Genomic DNA, 17638 nt, shown 5'->3' on the forward strand with positions numbered 1-17638 from the left:
TAATTCTGTTTAATCTTTTGAAGGAATTGGCAACTGTTTCCTGCAATGGTTGCACTTTTACCTTCCCACCAGCAATGCACAAGGGTTCCAGTTTGTCTGTCTTTTATTTATTGGTTTGTTTCAATCACAGCCATCCTCATGGGTGGGGAGTGGTAATGTTTGGGGATGTCGAGCACCTATTCATGTGCTTGCTGGCCATCTGTATATCTTCTTTGGAGAAATGTCTACTCCAGTCCTTTGCCCATTCTGAATCAGGATGTTTGGGATTTTTTTGTGGCTGTTGAGTTGTAGGAATTCTTTACATAAGCTGCATAACAATCCCTTATCAGTTATATGACTTATAAATATTTTCTCCCATTCCGTGGGTTACCTTCTCACTCTGTTGATTGTGTCCTTTGATGCGCAAAAGCTTTTAATTTTGATAAAATCCACCTTATTGTTTTCTTTTGTTGCCTGTGCTTTTGATATCACATCAAATTCCCAAATTCAAAGTCTTGATGCTTTTTTCCTATGTTTTCTTCTGAGAGTTGCATAGTGGTCCGTTTCAAGTTATTTTTAAAAATGTGTCACACTTCATGAATTTGCATGTCAACCTTGTGCAGGGACCTGGTTAATCTCTCTGTAGTTCCAATTTTAGTAAATGTGCTGCTAGAGCGAGCACTAAAAGAAAATTCTTGAAAAAATACATTATCATAAATAGATGAAAATAAATTTTGTTTATAACACACTGTCCCAAATCCCCAGAAGAAACAAAGGGTTTATGCTTTAGAGAAACTAAACCAGAGGGACTCTGGACTCAGACACACTGTGTGTAGTGAACGGACGAGGGTCTAGATAGAATAGGATGCAATGAGAATCAACATATCTGACTGTGAAGCACTCCTCTCCCCCACCGATTGCCCCAACTTTCCCCCCTCGTCCTGTTCCTAGAATGCAGGCTTGTGTGTGTATACCTGAACCCCCACCTTTTCACCCCAGATGAGACACAGGAGAGCGTTTCCTGGGGAAGCTGAACTGTACAAAAGAAAAGACCTGTAGTTATTGAAGTTTGTCATCCCCTCCACCCCTCACCGGAGTTTCCAATCTGCATTTTAGTGCCTTGCTCTTACATAGGAAAGAATGGCTAAGGATAACAAGATAACCAAGGAGAGCTTCCAACAAGAATGACTGAGGCTAAAATAATGAACAGTAAAAGGAAACTTGGAAAGAGACCATACAGGGAGAAAAAAAGTTCTTAAAACTATAATATTCTCAGAGGAAAAAGAAAAGATATTGCATCCATGTTAAAAAAAAAAGAATGTTATAAAAGAAGCAAGTAAAGAACAATATAGGGGGTTTTGGAAATTGAAAATGGAATATTACAAATTTTAAAAACCAAAAGTTGGAAGTATAAAATTGAAGAAATTCCCCAGAAAATAGAACAAAACCAGCCAAAGGACAGAAAATATAAGGAAATTTGAGGATTAATTCAGCACAGAAAACAAAGCAACTGAGGAAAAGAAATTATTAAAGAAGTAACACAGGAAAATCATCTAGGGCTGAAGTCCAGCAGTCTCATGTTCAATGGCACAGCACACAATGGGGCAATGGATGGAAGAAGACTGGCCCAAGGCACGTCCCTGTGAAGCTCATTATCGGCAGGGATCCAAAACAGACCCCAAGAGTGTCCAGAAAGGGGAAAGCAGCCAGCAGGAAGAAAAGGGAAGAATAATGGTGTTCTATTTTTTAACAGCATTGTTGGACAGTAGGACACAGTGTAACAAAATGACAAGAATTCAAATGAAATATGATTTTCACCTGGAATTCTGTACTGGTTGAAAATGTTGTGATGGGATGCATTTTCAATCTAGTCTCAACAAAGGCAAAGCGTGAGATACTGGGAGCAGCAAAGGAACTTCCCAGAAGGAGGGTGACAGGAGGTCCCAGCACAACAAGTGTGTGACAGGTGTAGCCCGGGTGGGTGGTAGGGGAGACGTTCCAGGTGAAAGGTCATGGAGCTGATGGCACGCTTTAAAATATGTTTGGAATACAGTTGGAAACTCTACTGTCAGTTCTGGGACAGATCTGTGACAGCATTTGGGGAAAAATAGGTATAACTAAAAAACTAAGCACATGAAGAAACAAGACTAATATTAATTGCAGGGAAAAGACAAGTTGTACAGGAGAGAAAAATGGAATCCAAGTACCCTATTTGGCTCAGGCTTGAGAGATATTTACAGAGACCAAATAACTAACACCACACCTTTAGCCAATAATTGTGATCACATCACACAGAGTCCACAAGGGTGTGCAAAAAGTAAGGATCGGGGAGGAACTGCTGCGAGAATTTGGTTCCCTGTTCCGTAACAGGCACTCAATGGACAACGTCTAAAGAAACAAAGTAATTATTCACAAAATAGAGATGTATTATCTAGGAAAAAGAAAATAAATTTCTGAAACAGCAGAAATAAGAGGCTTGGAAGTGGCTGTTTCATGTGGAAATCAGAGGGATGGGGAGAGGGGCAGAGAGGGTGTTCCTGTATTTTGTTTTATGCATTTCAGTACTATTTATTTTTTTGATGGTCATATCTTACTTTGAGGTTTATCTATACTTTTCTGAATTGCAGCATGCCCTGCTATCAGAGTCACTGATAGTTTATAAAAGCCCCGATGTACAAATTAGGGAAAGTCAGAAGCAACCCCAGGCCAGCAGAGGGTTTGCTGAGAGCGGAATGGGCTGCACTTCAGTCCTGCTTGCCTCTTACACAGCGTACAACTGGCAACTGTGCACAGCTACAGCTGCCCTGCTCCCAAACCTAAAGAATAAAAAATCAGAAAGAAAAACCTGTCTGAATTCTCCTAAGATCAAGTCTTATATCATCAAATGTCCCTTGAGGTAGGTATTTTTGAACTTCTGATTTGGATGTGAACACTTGTTGGCTGAAATTAGCACCCATCAATCTACTGCCCTGAGAAGCATCCTTGAATGATACCCGGATAGGCGCGTATCCTTATGAGAGAAGGCTGGCCAGGCGTTTTAGGTGTTTTAGTCTGGTGTGAACCAATGTAATGTGATTGCTAGGAGGAGCGTTCTCTCAAACAAGTTTAGGATGAGCAGACAAAGACCAGTCTCCAGAAATGGAAGGTGGTCTCCACTCTATGTGGCTCTGGCCAGGCCATATATGGGCTATTGTTCTCAACTCAGAGGTCCTGAGGGTCTAAGGAGGTCCACTGACCATGTCCAAGAGGGAGTCTGCAATGTTCATGGATTTGGAAGTCACTTTAAATAAGAAAAAATGTTGAGGACGTATGGAAAGTTATGTGTAAATAGTGTTAGGCATTAAGAATGTTACGCAGAACAGTAATATATTGCACCTTTTTCAGGATTAAGGAGTTAGGTGGAGAAAAAGATCAAATCAGGATGAAGAAGGATTTACGAATTTCAGTTGTGGTATTGAAAGATAAAATGTGTTGTCTTGCAGCGTAGGGAGTAAAACCAGGCCACGGGGTGTGGCACAGGGTTTTCTTGACCTGGCTGAGAGCAACTTCCAGTGTGAAGTGTTTACGATTTAATGCGTTTATCCCTTCCCCTGAACCTTGAGCTGTGAAATTACATTTCAAAAAATCCTGGATTTTGGTGTTTGGTAACGAACGATTTCATCGTCAATCCAATTCATTACTTCTTAACTTGCAAAGTCTGTATTGCTTCTTATTTGCTTCAAGGTAAATGGATATTTTGAGGTATGAATAAAGACCCAAGAGAATTTCCTGAGAACTGTGCAGGAGACACTTTTTGTCATTCTTATTTCCTGTCCATACTCTTAAGTGCCACTTACAGACTGTGAGGCCGTAAGTGGTTCCAGATTCCATCAGTGGTCTACGATGAATGAAAAGGCAATCGAATCCAGATGCTTTTTCTGGTAAACAGTTCCTTTGTAGGAAAAATCAGCAGAACAAGAAGGATATTCATTGACTTCCCCTTAGACACTCATTCCCATTCGAGAGAGATCTTTATGCCTCTGCACCCAGTACCATTCGAGAGAGATCTTTATGCCTCTGCACCCAGTACCATTCGAGAGAGATCTTTATGCCTCTGCACCCAGTACCATTCGAGAGAGATCTTTATGCCTCTGCACCCAGTACCATTCGAGAGAGATCTTTATGCCTCTGCACCCAGTACCATTCGAGAGAGATCTTTATGCCTCTGCACCCAGTACCATTCGAGAGAGATCTTTATGCCTCTGCACCCAGTACCATTCGAGAGAGATCTTTATGCCTCTGCACCCAGTACCATTCGAGAGAGATCTTTATGCCTCTGCACCCAGTACCATTCGAGAGAGATCTTTATGCCTCTGCACCCAGTACCATTCGAGAGAGATCTTTATGCCTCTGCACCCAGTACCATTCGAGAGAGATCTTTATGCCTCTGCACCCAGTAATTGCTCAGTCTGCATTTGTACATTTACTATCTGTGCAAATATCACCTGTCTCATACCATATTTTAATTACTTAATTGATTGTAATGTTTTAAATGGCATAAAAATATATAGTCTAATAAAAAGTATACTGATATATAAATGAAGAGACGCTAAGACGGATAAGGTTCCTAAAGCTCCTAAATCTTTCCTCTCAGAACTACTTATTACAGTCTTGCCACATCTAGCTACAAATCATTGGTGCAGAAATGAAACACTTCATGGAATTACACTATTTTCAAAAGCTAAGGATTCCAAGGTGATTTCTTAAATATGCACTTAGCCACAAATTTGTATATTTATTCAAAAATGTATTTTTGCAAACATTTTCAAGTGGCACAGAATTATTTACGTGATGATGTCAGGTATTTCTACCTGATTAATCTCATCTTACTGTTAGATAAAATTCATGGAAATCTATGTGCAAAGCATGTCCAATGCTGTGATATAAACCAAATACGATGCAGATTCTTGGCTGCCTTCACCATTATCTGTGGAGCACAGAAGGCAGCCTCCTTTAACCCAGCACTGCTCCGTGGGTTTATAATGACAGCCCAAGTTTTAGAAGGTTAATTTCTACTCATATTTATGCTAGAACAATACCAAGTAAGAAAAGATACAGTAGTCCCCCCTTATCCACATGGGATACATGCCAAGACATCCAACGGATGCCTGAAACCATGGATAGCAACACATCCTGTGTATGCTATGTTTCTTCTTATACATATCTGTCTATGATCAAGTTTAATTTATAAATTAGGTGCAATGGGAGATTAACAACAATAACTCATAATAAAATAGAACAATTATAACAACACACGGTCATAAAAGTTATGTGAGCGCACTCTCTATCTCTCTCAAAATACCTTAATATTTTTGGATCGTAGGTGTCCGGGGTAACGGAAACCATGGAAAGTGAAACCTTGGATAAGGTGGGAGATTGTGGCTACTGTATTTGTGAAGTCTGGTAAAGACATGTATGTTAAGTTATATGAGGTCTGGAGTAGTTACTTCTACTGAGCCTGCTAAAACATCAGAGTGAACATTTTACCTTTTCAGGTAAAGCAACACAAGATCCTACTGATCTTATAAATCCTTAAATAAAATTTGTTCATATATATATACACACACATGCATACATATGTGTGTATATATATGTTAAGATATATATATATATATATATATATCTCACCCAGAATCTTAATTTGAACTATGTTTTTGTTTGGATTGAATATAATAGAAGTCCCACTCCATTCAATGTAACCAAAATGTGAACACACCAGAATGCCTACGCCTCGCCTGCCGATCTCCACTGACTCACAATCTAGCTGTGGCATGAGACAAACACACCGCTGATCATTTTACTGAGAACCGTGGTCACAGCCACACAGCCACATGCACTTGGAGGCACGAGGTGGGGAGTCTCCCAGACAGGCAAAGCCATGGAACTCTCACCTGGAGCAAAATCAGATTTCTGAGCTTTGCTCTTGGCAATCCCTGGTGATTTGCTGTCTCTCCCTTGGCCAGTTCCTTCTTTGCTTCCTCAGCCCTTTATTTTCTCAGTTGACTGGGAAGAGTGCTTGCCATAAATATAGAAAGATCTCCGAATCCTTTACATCTACAACGTGACTGTGCTGCAAAAAATAGTGCGGTTTCCTTGTCCTCGTTCACATGAAACCCTGTGTGTGACACTCGGTAGTGGGATTTGCTCCTGATGGCACAGGCAGGTCCGGCTGGAATTCCAACTTGTGTCTGCCATGCTCCCCAGCTTCTGCTGGGCTGTGTGAATTCCGCATTTCACCATCTTCAAAATAGAGCATGTTTTGCCATAGCTGCTACCAATTCTATACTTTAGTTCTGTACTTTAGAAATAGCAGGGAAATGAATAACCTCCGGCCTTTTCCAGAGAAGTGAGGTAGGACATGAATTTTAACTATCTCATTTTTAGCTCTGTTTATGACATGAATTCTGTTTCTGACTAGTTGCCTCCAATTGGATACCTAAACATTTTAAAGCCATTTGGGAGGTATGGGAACAAACAAGAAATAAAATAAAGGTTTGGGGCCGGGCGCGGTGGCTCACGCCTGTAATCCCAGCACTTTGGGAGTCTGAGGCGGGCGGATCACAAGGTCAGGAGATCGAGGCCATCCTGATTAACATGGTGAAACCCTATCTCTACTAAAAATACAAAAAATTAGCCAGGCGTGGTGGCAGGTGCCTGTAGTCCCAGCTACTGGGGAGACTGAGACAGGAGAATGGCATGAACCCGGGAGGCGGAGCTTGCAGTGAGCCAAGATCACACCACTGCACTCCAGCCTGGGTGACAGAGTGAGACTCCATCTCAAAAAAACAAAAAAAAAAAGATAAAAGTTTGGTTTTTTTTTTTTTTTTTTTTTAATTTTCCCTTGGGGGTCAGTCTACAAATTTTATTCAGATAATAAAAATTCCTCTGAGAGAAGCTGAAAAAATAAAAAGCTGATTTCACTGAGAAGTGTGCATCACAGGTTATGTAAGTGATTCCACAATCAGGGCTACTCCAGATTTCCAGTGTGCACTACAGTCTTCTAGTTAGTAGCATGCAATCCATCAAAATTAAGACAACAGGACGGAATATTAGTCAGTGAACCACCACATATAAATTACCCCATTTGTGTGCACAGACAGGGCACACACTGGGCATGTTTTATGCTTGACGTCTTTGCCCTTTACTTACTAGGAAAAATTGGAAAGTTTATTTAAACTCATAGAATCACAGATGATAGATTTGGAAAAGACAGTAGAAGTCAACTAGTCTAATCCCCTAGGGGCTCAGATTTTTTACCTATAACATGAGGTCATCAAATGCTTCCTGCTCTCTTTAGGGCCCTTTTGAGACTAAGAAGAGGATCACAGATGTGAAAGCATGTTGAGAAAATTAGGAGAGCTACACAAGTGCAAAATTAAATTATCGCTTCTATTTTCATCATTATGGTAGGCCTTCATACAGGTGGATAGCTGGACTCTCTGGAAATGGCTAGCTAAAATCAGGCTTGACCCCATGGCTTCACCATCTCCAGATTATTAGAGCTCCATTTTGAGATCCTCGTGGGCTTCGTCCCATCACTTAGACTTTGAATATGCCAAGTGTAATTTTGAAGTTTATTTTATCAGGCCTACCAGGCCCTTACAATTCTTCTAAGATAGGCTTACAAGAATAACTAATGGAAGTTTACCCAAAGTTTCTCATTTTCCCAGAAATGGCTGAAATCCAATGAGGTTTACTTATATGATCAGTAATAAGGTAGAAGGAGATACAGCCTGAATATCGCAGGAAGCAGTCAAGAGGTGAAACGTTTAGGAGTCGGGAGACTCCTGACCATTAATGGCAGCAGCATCAGCTTCCAGTGCATCTTTCTCACTACAGTAGAGGCAGGTTCCCCGGTCAGGGATGAGGACAGAGTCATAGTGGTGATATGGGAGGGGGGCTGGCAAGTGCTGGGTAGAGAAAGGCAGGGTCCCTGGCAAAGGCTCCACCCTCCGGCCTGTGCCCACAGACCTAGGTGAGAACAGGCATTTCTGTTTTCAGAACGATGTGGACACCAAGGGAAATTTGGCCGAGAGTGGTCAGAGGACAGTCTGGCTGCTGAGCAGCCTGACTCCAGGGGAAGACCACCTTCCCATTCCAGCCCCCTTCTGGCTCCCATCCATCTGCTGAGAGCCACTTCCACCACTCAGTAAAACCTTGGACTCATTCTCCAAGCCCATGTGTGATCCAATTTTTCTGGTACACTAAGGCAGGAACCCGGAATACAGAAAGCCCTCTGTCCCTGCAATAAGGCAGAGGGTCTAATTGAGCTATCACCAGCCACTGCAGATGGCAAAACAAAAAGAGTGCACTGTAACACACACCCACTGGGGCTTTGGAAGCTGTGAACACTCAACCTTAGAGGGTGCCATGGGGCCAGAGCCCAAACACGCCCCCCACAAGCTGCCCCTCTGTATACTCCCCCTAGGGGCATGAGCAGCAGGGCACCGTAGAAGCGAGCCACAACCCCATCACACACCCTGCAAGGGAGATAAGGGAACTTTTCCCGTTTCAGTGGGTCATGCTTTAGCCATCAGTTCCTGGCAGTCAGCACTTCTCAGAATAGGGGAGTCCCGTGGAGTCAGAGGTGAGGAACTGGATGTACTGAACCTAGAAGTTCCTGGCTGTCTCCTGATGCTCATTCTTCATAAAGTTGTTTTGTCTTATGTACTTACCAGGAAAACCAACCATTTCTACTTATTCCTCCCTCGCAGTCTTGACCTGGAAGTCACCTTTGCCTCCCTTTCCATCATCCCCCATGTTTCTGTTTCTACCTGTAAAGGCACATTCTTTCTGCCCCTAGCAAGCACAAGACGCATCCAGCTCGTCCTCCCAGCTCCGTGCCATCCTCGGCAAACTTTCAATGTTGCAGTTTCTTTATGTACCAGGTGAAGGAGCCCGCTGTGAGCTCCGTGGCTTTGAAGGATTCTGTCCATTTGGTGCAGTGCAGGACAGAAATGGAGTTCAGCTGGCACTACCCATGTCCTCCAGAGGCCTACGCTCATTACTAAGAGAATACGGTCTTAGAAATCAAAGCTCTACTTCCACTTGATTTAATACAGACAAGAACATAATATGTCGTATTCCTGTGCACAGGCAAGGCAGGGAAAGGCAGAGTCAAGGAGCTGTGTAGTTATGTTGGAGAGAGTTAAGGGGTTTCCGGGAGCAAGAGCTGATCCCACCAGAACGTCGGTTTGTGCAACAATGTCCCAGCTCTTGGAGGAACCAAGGGAGGATCCAGCAGTTCTTTATTCTCTAAAGCAAGCAAATAAATGAATTAGAAACATTTTACAGAAATTGGAAAGTACTAATGATGGGAAAAAATATACCCAGGAAACATTAAAGAATATTTTCCTGAGGAAAAGAATTATCCTCAGCATTTATATAAATAGCTTTAACATTTTACGTTAATAAGCATAGCTGGTTTTACAAGCAAGCAAAATAAATGGCTGCCTGGATGACAGAATTCAAGCTGTGTCAGCAAAACCCAATGAGAAGAGCACGGGTGCCGAGCACGGGGGGAGAGGAGAACCGCAATGCCCGCTCCCTCCAGTGGTCCACACCTCCTGAGGGGCACCGCCTACCGATGGGCCTGGGCCCGCATCCTTGTCTGTTCCTTTGTCGAGCAGGGAGAGTGTCCCATGGTTAGACCCCACCCAGCAGTGAGAACCGGCTTCCTGGGGCCGACCCGGCCCTCCCCGGCCATCTGCGGGCACCACGAAGACAGGCCATCTTCTGCGGTTCTCCCTCGCGGGATCGAACCCGCAGTTCGGCATCTTACCAGTGCAGTTGCCGACCACAGGAAAACAAGCACAGATCTCCCTTTGGGAAAAGTGTCCACTTCACTCGTGAACAAACTAAAGATGACAGAGAAGCTCAAACGTGTCCCAAACCAGCAAACAGAAAACAGCATAAAGGAAGATGGATGGGCCGAGCCAGGCCACCACAGAGACACCCTCGTGTCCACCCTCCTCACGTGGGGGGTTCCCTGGGACCAAGCAGGTGGGGATTCTCCTGCCCTGCACCCAGGCTGCTTCTTCCGCCCGGCATCTGTGCGTGGGCTGGTTCCCCACTGTGCGTTTACTCAGCTGCGATGACCACACAGGAGACACTGCCATGGGCCCGCTGAGGGCTGGCTTCAGACAGCAGCACTGACCACATGTGCTTAGTGACTCAGGACGGAGGCGACTCCTTGAGAATCCACACCATTTTCCTCCTTAGAATCACGCGTATAAAGACGGGCACCAGATTTCCCTTCGCTTGGGGTCACGCTTCTGGCTCACGAGCTTATGTGAGAGTCCAGTGTGCAGAGTTTGTGAGACAAATCCAGCCACCATCCCCTGCACGGTGTGGAAGCTGCTGGCTGAGGGAGAGAGAGGAGGCTTTCCAGGAGCCCGGGGCTTTTCAAAAGACAAGGCTGAATGCCTGTTCCTCCTTCCTCTCTCCGAACAGTGTTCTGAGGCCAGGAGGGAATCACTAAAAGAAAATCTACCCCCAAATGACATACAGCCCTAGAGAGGCCTCAGGGAGTGCACCAGCTCACGACTTCCTTCCCTAAGGCTGAAGCCACCAGTGCTCTCCAGAATTCAAGACGCCTATGGAAATTTGCAGGGAGTAGATAGGAGGAAGACGGCCAGGAGATCAAAGGTAATTTAAAAATGAATAAGTCATTGGCCTTCTTGTCCAATCACTTGATTCATTGCAAGAAAAAAATCCTGGTATATTTGTTTACTTAAAGAAACATAACGAATAATTGTGTTTCCAAAGAACAATGAAGACATTTTACTTTGTCTAGCTGCTTTTCATCTTACGCTGCTGAAATAGATAAAAATCTAAGGCTGCTTTGTAAGTTTGCAAAAGTGAGCATCAGGGGGAAAGGAAAAAGAGAAAGGAGTTTAGATGGTTGTGTTGTGTGTTTTTTGTTTGTTTGTTTTTGTGTTAAGAAAGACAAGTGGGTCTTGGTCTTTAGTAGAAAACTAGGAAAAAATCCAACAGTCTGAGCAAAAGCCACCCACCCCCAACATACACACCCTTTTCAGACAATGTTAGAGTGATGATATTGGGCAGCAGGCAGGAATTCTACTTGAGCACAATATTTTCCGATGTCCTCCTCCCAGAAATGAAATGTGTCTCTGACAGCACTGCCAGAGCAGGTAGGGCCGGCTCCTAGTCATGCTGCCCTTGGGTAAACATCGGGACTCTAACTTACACAGCTGCTTTTCTGTGCACCTTCAGAGCAGCTTCTGATGCAAAACCAGAAACGTGCAAACCTTCACCATCGTGCTGGAGTGAGGGCACACATTTCAATGGATTCATAACACTCAATTCTCCTCTCCCTTCAGTAGGGACATGCTGGTGCATGGCACTGATCCAATTCAAAGACTGGCTTTCCTGCTTCCATTTGGAGCTTGCCAGAAATAATACACATTTTGAAAAATGTGATGGTTTGAAGAAAAAGAATCTGTTTGCAATTCCAACTTCCCAATTATCACCATGCAAAAAACTACCACGCAAGATGGTAATATGAGAATGACTGCAAAATCATCAGAAGAATTGGGAGAGTGAAAAAGAAAGATGTCAGAATAATGACATGTTTTAGGCAAAAGTGCATTTTTAAGCCATTCAAAATGTAGATAAGACACACAAAAGTGTGGAATATTCCGATATAAGACACCAGGAAAGGTGGCCTCAGCCTCAGGGAGATTATGACCATACCCAAAGACACAGGCATCTGCAAATACAATTTAAACCATTTTCTGGGCCAAACAAGACTTGTCTATAGGGCTTGAGATGACCTCTGACTTCTCAGTTTTTGAGACTTTGCTTTACTGCCTAATTTATGTTATGTAAGAGTTATATATACACTTAATTGAAAAGAGGAGAAGTTGTCAGAATGAAATTAAGAAGAAATAGGAGGCCATGGTGGGAGGATTGCTTGAGCCCAGGAGCTCAAGGCTAGCCTGGGCAACATGGTGAGACCCTATCTCTACAAAATGCAACAAAAAACATGAGCCTGGAGTGGTGACATATTCCTGTGGTCCCAGCTACTTAGGAGGCTGAGGCAGGAGGATCTCTTGAGCTCAGGATGTTGAGGCTGCAATGATCCATGATCATGCTACTGCACTCCAGCCTGGGTGACAGAGGGAGACTCCATCTCAAAAAAAAAAAAGATTTCCAGGAAAATTTGATTGTTTTCAGTGAAATCGAATATCAACCTTTTTCAAATGGAGAAATCCCCAAAATATGGTAGAGATTTAATTTTTTTCTGCCCAATTCTATCCTCTAACTTAAATATATAAAGAGATTAAAATTTTTTGAATAAAGATATTTCGATAAATTACTTGAAGCAATCTTCTTAGACATGGAGAGTTGGAAATCTATTTTTAAAAGGATTATATTGGGAGATATTAAGGACAGCAATGAAATAATAAATAAGCACTACCTGCTCCTACCACTTGGGGGCAGCAACCCAAAACTCACCCAATTTGGGCACTTGGATGGGTGACCCTGGGCCCCAACCATAGGGATCCACAGCTCTGGTGGATTATTGCATTAATAGGAATCATTGTCTTCCTAAATCTTCTTTATAGGTATCATAAAGCCATATGCTTGGGGAGGCCCACAATACTAATTAATTTGCAGGTGAGCCTTTTAAACAATTATAAAACAGCAAGCTTTGAAAGTCCTTGTACCTATTTGCTATCAAATATTTCCTACAGTGGCTGTGGATTACTAGGCAGAAAAAAAAAATCCAACCCAGATTATTTTAAAGGGCAGAACCAGACTAGCTTCAGACTTTCAGATAACATTGCAAGCTGGAAGAGAATGGAGCAATTTCTGTTGTTTTTGATTGAAAAATTATCTATGCAGCCAGCCAAGCTATCTTTTGACTGCAACAGAAAGACTTTCATATATTTATATACATATATATCGCCAAGAAATATGTCACCTCTATATCAATCTTGAAAAAGATATATAAGAGATATCTTGGAGATATATACGTATATGAATACATATGTATTATCTATCTTGTATATCTATCTTGAAAAATATATACAAGTGACATATTTCTTGGAGATATATATGTATATAAATATATGAAAAGATGATCCCCTCTTCAAAAAAAAAGCCACTGAAAATAGAGGACTGGGTATAAAAACATGGTAGGGAGTTCTGAGACTAAGTGACAACAGAGCTAAGTGAAAATAGTTCCTTCACAGTATTTCCTCTGTCGTTTCTACTGAGAGTTCAACTTATTCTAACAGGCTGAATGTAAAGGCCATGTTTTCTCTGAAATCATTCCTTATCCTCAGTTCCCATGTCAAATAAATCACTTCCCCCATCCCACAGCATTTTCTCTATTATCCTGAATCATAGCATGCATACACAAATGCAAGCATATGTCCAATTTTAAAAGATGACAAGGCCCGGAGAGGTGATTCACGCCTGTAATCCCAGCACTTTGGGAGTTGGAGGTGGGTGGATCACTTGAGGTCAGGAGTTCGAGACCAGCCTGGCCAATGTGGTGAAACCCCGTCTCCACCAAAAATATAAAAAATTAACTGGGTGTGGTAGCGCATGCCTCTAATCCCAGCTACTCAGAAGGCTGAGGTAGGGGAATCGCTTGAACCTGGGAGGTGGAGGTTCCAGTGAGCCGAGATCATGCCACTACACTCCAGCCTGGGCAACAGAGTGAGATTCCATCAAAAAAAAAAAAAATCTGGGCCCGGTGGCTCACGCCTGCAATCCCAGCACTTTGGGAGGCCGAGGTGAGTGGATCACAAGGTCAGGAGTTCAAGCCCAGCCTGGCCAACATAGTGAAACCCCGTCTCTACTAAAAATACAAAAAAATTAGCCTGGCGTGGTGGTGGGCGCCTGTAATCCCAGCTACTCCGGAGGCTGAGGCAGGAGAATCGCTTGAACCGGGGAGGTGGAGGTTGCAGTGAGCCGAGATCGTGCCACTGCACTCCAGCCTGGGTGACAGTGAGACTCCGTCTCAAAAACAAAAAACAACAATTAAAAAATGACAATTGTACAGAACCCACGCCCCATGCCAGGCCGCGAAACTCTGCCGCATCCCAGAGCAGCCAGAGCTCCCTGTCCCTGCGGCCTCGTGGCCCCCGGAGGGAAGCACCATCTTGCGGCTGCTGGAGACTCGATAGAGAACATGATGGGCAAAAATGAGAGACAAGGAATCAGGAAACTCATGAGTCAAACACACTGAGCCCTGTACGGGGGAAAAGTGCCCTGTATGGGGAAAGTGCTATGGAAAAATGCGTGTAGGGGAGGGAAGTCGGAGCTCCAGGGGCAGGTTAAGGGCGGCCTGGGTGGAGAAGAAGACAATTGAACCTGAAGGAAACGAGGAGGAGGTCCTGTGAAAGTCTGCAGAGATTTTTTAATGATGGCCATTCTAACTGGTGTGAGATGGTATCTCACTGTGGTTTTGATTTGCATTTCTCTGATGGCCAGTGATGATGAGCATTTCTTCATGTGTTTTTTGGCTGCATAAATGTCTTCTTTTGAGAAGTGTCTGTTCATGTCCTCTGCCCACTTTTTGATGGGGTTGTTTGTTTTTTTCTTGTAAATTTGTTTGAGTTCATTGTAGATTCTGGATATTAGTCCTTTGTCAGATGAGTAGGTTGCAAAAATTTTCTCCCATTCTGTAGGTTGCCTGTTCACTCTGATGATAGTTTCTTTTGCTGTGCAGAAGCTCTTTAGTTTAATGAGATCCCATTTGTCGATTTTGGCTTTTGTTGCCATTGCTTTTGGTGTTTTAGACATGAAGTCCTTGCCCACGCCTATGTCCTGAATGGTATTGCCTAGGTTTTCTTGTAGGATTTTAATGGTTTTAGGTCTAACATATAAGTCTTCAATCCATCTTGAATTAATTTTTGTATAAGGTGTAAGGAAGGGATCCAGTTGCAGCTTTCTACATATGGCTAGCCAGTTTTCCCAGCACCATTTATTAAATAGGGAATCCTTTCCCCATTTCTTGTTTTTGTCAGGTTTGTCAAAGATCAGATAGTTGTAGCTATGCTGCATCATTTCTGAGGGCTCTGTTCTGTTCCATTGATCTATGTCTCTGTTGTGGTACCAGTACCATGCTGTTTTGGTTAAAAAATCAGGAAACAACAGGTGCTGGAGAGGATGTGGAGAAATAGGAACACTTTTACACTGTTGGTGGGACTGTAAACTAGTTCAACCATTGTGGAAGTCAGTGTGGCGATTCCTCAGGGATCTAGAACTAGAAATACCATTTGACCCAGCCATCCCATTACTGGGTATATACCCAAAGGACTATAAATCATGCTGCTATAAAGACACATGCACACATATGTTTATTGCGGCACTATTCACAATAGCAAAGAGTTGGAACCAACCCAAATGTCCAACAACGATAGACTGGATTAAGAAAATGTGGCACATATACACCATGGAATACTATGCAGCCATAAAAAATGATGAGTTCGTGTCCTTTGTAGGGACATGGATGAAACTGGAAAACATCATTCTCAGTAAACTATCGCAAGGACAAAAAACCAAACACCGCATGTTCTCACTCATAGGTGGGAATTGAACAATGAGAACTCATGGACACAGGAAGGGGAACATCACACTCTGGGGACTGTTGTGGGGTGGGGGGAGGGGGAGGGACAGCATTAGGAGATACACCTAATGCTAAATGACGAGTTAATGGGTACAGGAAATCAACATGGCACATGGATACATATGTAACAAACCTGCACATTGTGCACATGTACCCTAAAACCCTAAAGTATAATAAAAAAAAAGAAAGTCTGCAGAGAGAGTTCCAGGCAGAAGCACCCAGGAGAAAGGCCCGAGCTGCCGGCACGTTGGAGGAACGAGAGGTGCATCTGCGGCTGGAGCAGAATAGAAAGAGAAGAGTGAGGAAGGGGCAGCTTTCCAAGCTTGATTGATCCAGAAAATACTGCAGAGATGTTACGCATTCAGCTTCTGAGTGGCCACAGGCTAGATTGTTGACACTTTCTGTACTTCTGGGTTCTTACTTGCAGGAGGGAGACATTCCATAGGGTTGCCATGAGGCCTATGAGTTGAGGTATTAAAACACTTAGACTGATGCCTAGGACTTAGTGAGTGCTCCAGGAGAGTTAGTGAGTGTCCTCATATAAAGTTAGGTCAGCAGAAAATTCAAGATTTTATATTACATTTTCAATTGCCAACAAGAATCAAGGTAAGAAGTAGGCAAATAAAATGGCCTCTACATTTTTGGTAAAACTGCTAATAAGGATATGCCCATATTGTTCAGTTCCCTTTTTGTGAAACTCACAAAATTAACTCTAAACTTACTTTTGGCAGAGAATATTAGTGTTCTTTCATAAGAAAATTATGAGTGTACCCAGCCCTGTCACTGGATGCGCCACTGAATAAGCGCCCTTTCATTCAGAAGGAATTAGTGCGTACTGTTTTCTTTTTTGCCATGACCATCAGGAAGCTGAAGAGAGAATCCTTTGCTCAGCTGAAGCGAATGGATCTAAAGCTGGCTTTCTCACGAGAACTACCTGACCCTCCCTTCTATTATTGCATGCTTTGTTTCAATGCTTTACCACACAGGATTTTTATGATTTAAGCTAACTCAAAATGATAACCTGGCTGTCTTTAACCTATTTTGCCACCTCTCTTTCAGGATTCTGATGGTGTAGGTAGAAGTCAGGGCTGCAAGCTGAACTGCCTTAGAGGTGGGGCAGACCCTGGGGGCAGGTGGCCCAGCCACACAGATGTGCTGACTTCTAGAATCATCAGTGAGCACCGCGTGGACACAAATCTTGTCCTTTATCCAAGCTGTCCAAGAGTTGTGGCGGTACACAGTTGCAGCTGAGCGACCCCACGGGAGAGACACAGGCTAGACTGGAGCTTTACCAGTCACCACACAAAATCCAGCTCATCACGTCCACCCCATTGACTGAGCAGGCCAGTCCATTTCTAACCATGTCATTAACACGAGTGGGCTCATTGCTGAAGTTACACTCCTCACACTTTGCAAATTTGCAGATGAGGCAACTTGGATGGAACTGGGAAAGCAGGAAATGTTATTCCCTATTTGGTCCCAGCGTCACATCCAAAATCTCCCAACAGTAGCTCTGGAGTCTCCACCTGGCAGACGAGCGCCGTCTCAGTTCTGACTCCAGCTCTTCCCTCTTAGCATCTCCCCAGGGCTTTTCAGCCCCATTCTGGTAAGTGGCATCTGTCCACTGGCCACCAAGCACAGCTGGCCTCCACAGAGCCAGGGCTGTCCTTCGCGTGCTGGTTTCTTTCCCAGGACCTGGGCTGTGGCCTGGCTCTCAGGTCCCTGGTTCCTAGTGATAGTTCTCTGGGATGCCAGTTGCCTGTCTGGATGAATAACTACCACCTGCCCCAAATTCCAAAGGTTCTCGTTGCCAGTGGAGCCTGCATTGTTCCAGAAACGGCGTGTGTTTACATGCCCATTGCATTTCCAGTTGGCACTGTGGCTCCATTCGCTTCCCAGCAGCTTTCTGGCTCGATGGTCCTAGTAACCCTGTCCTCAGCCTGCAGAGAACCTCCCTAGCCATGTGCCACCCAGACCTGAGATACAACAAATAATCCAACATGGACCTATTGT

At 43.6% G+C, this 17638-nt stretch overlaps 1 protein-coding gene and 1 non-coding gene across 2 annotated transcripts in view; both read right to left on the minus strand.

Annotated features, from left to right (window-relative positions):
* PDE10A (phosphodiesterase 10A) overlaps positions 1–17638 on the minus strand; it is a 667471-nt gene that overhangs the window by 390939 nt on the left and 258894 nt on the right. The gene's annotated exons all lie outside the window — the stretch shown is intronic.
* Positions 558–661, minus strand: LOC129477811 (U6 spliceosomal RNA). Its single transcript, XR_008655998.1, has one exon. It is a non-coding gene; the product is annotated as a U6 spliceosomal RNA (small nuclear RNA).

Source organism: Symphalangus syndactylus, chromosome 2, assembly GCF_028878055.3.
Source record: "Symphalangus syndactylus isolate Jambi chromosome 2, NHGRI_mSymSyn1-v2.1_pri, whole genome shotgun sequence".
NCBI classification, from domain to species: domain Eukaryota; kingdom Metazoa; phylum Chordata; class Mammalia; order Primates; family Hylobatidae; genus Symphalangus; species Symphalangus syndactylus.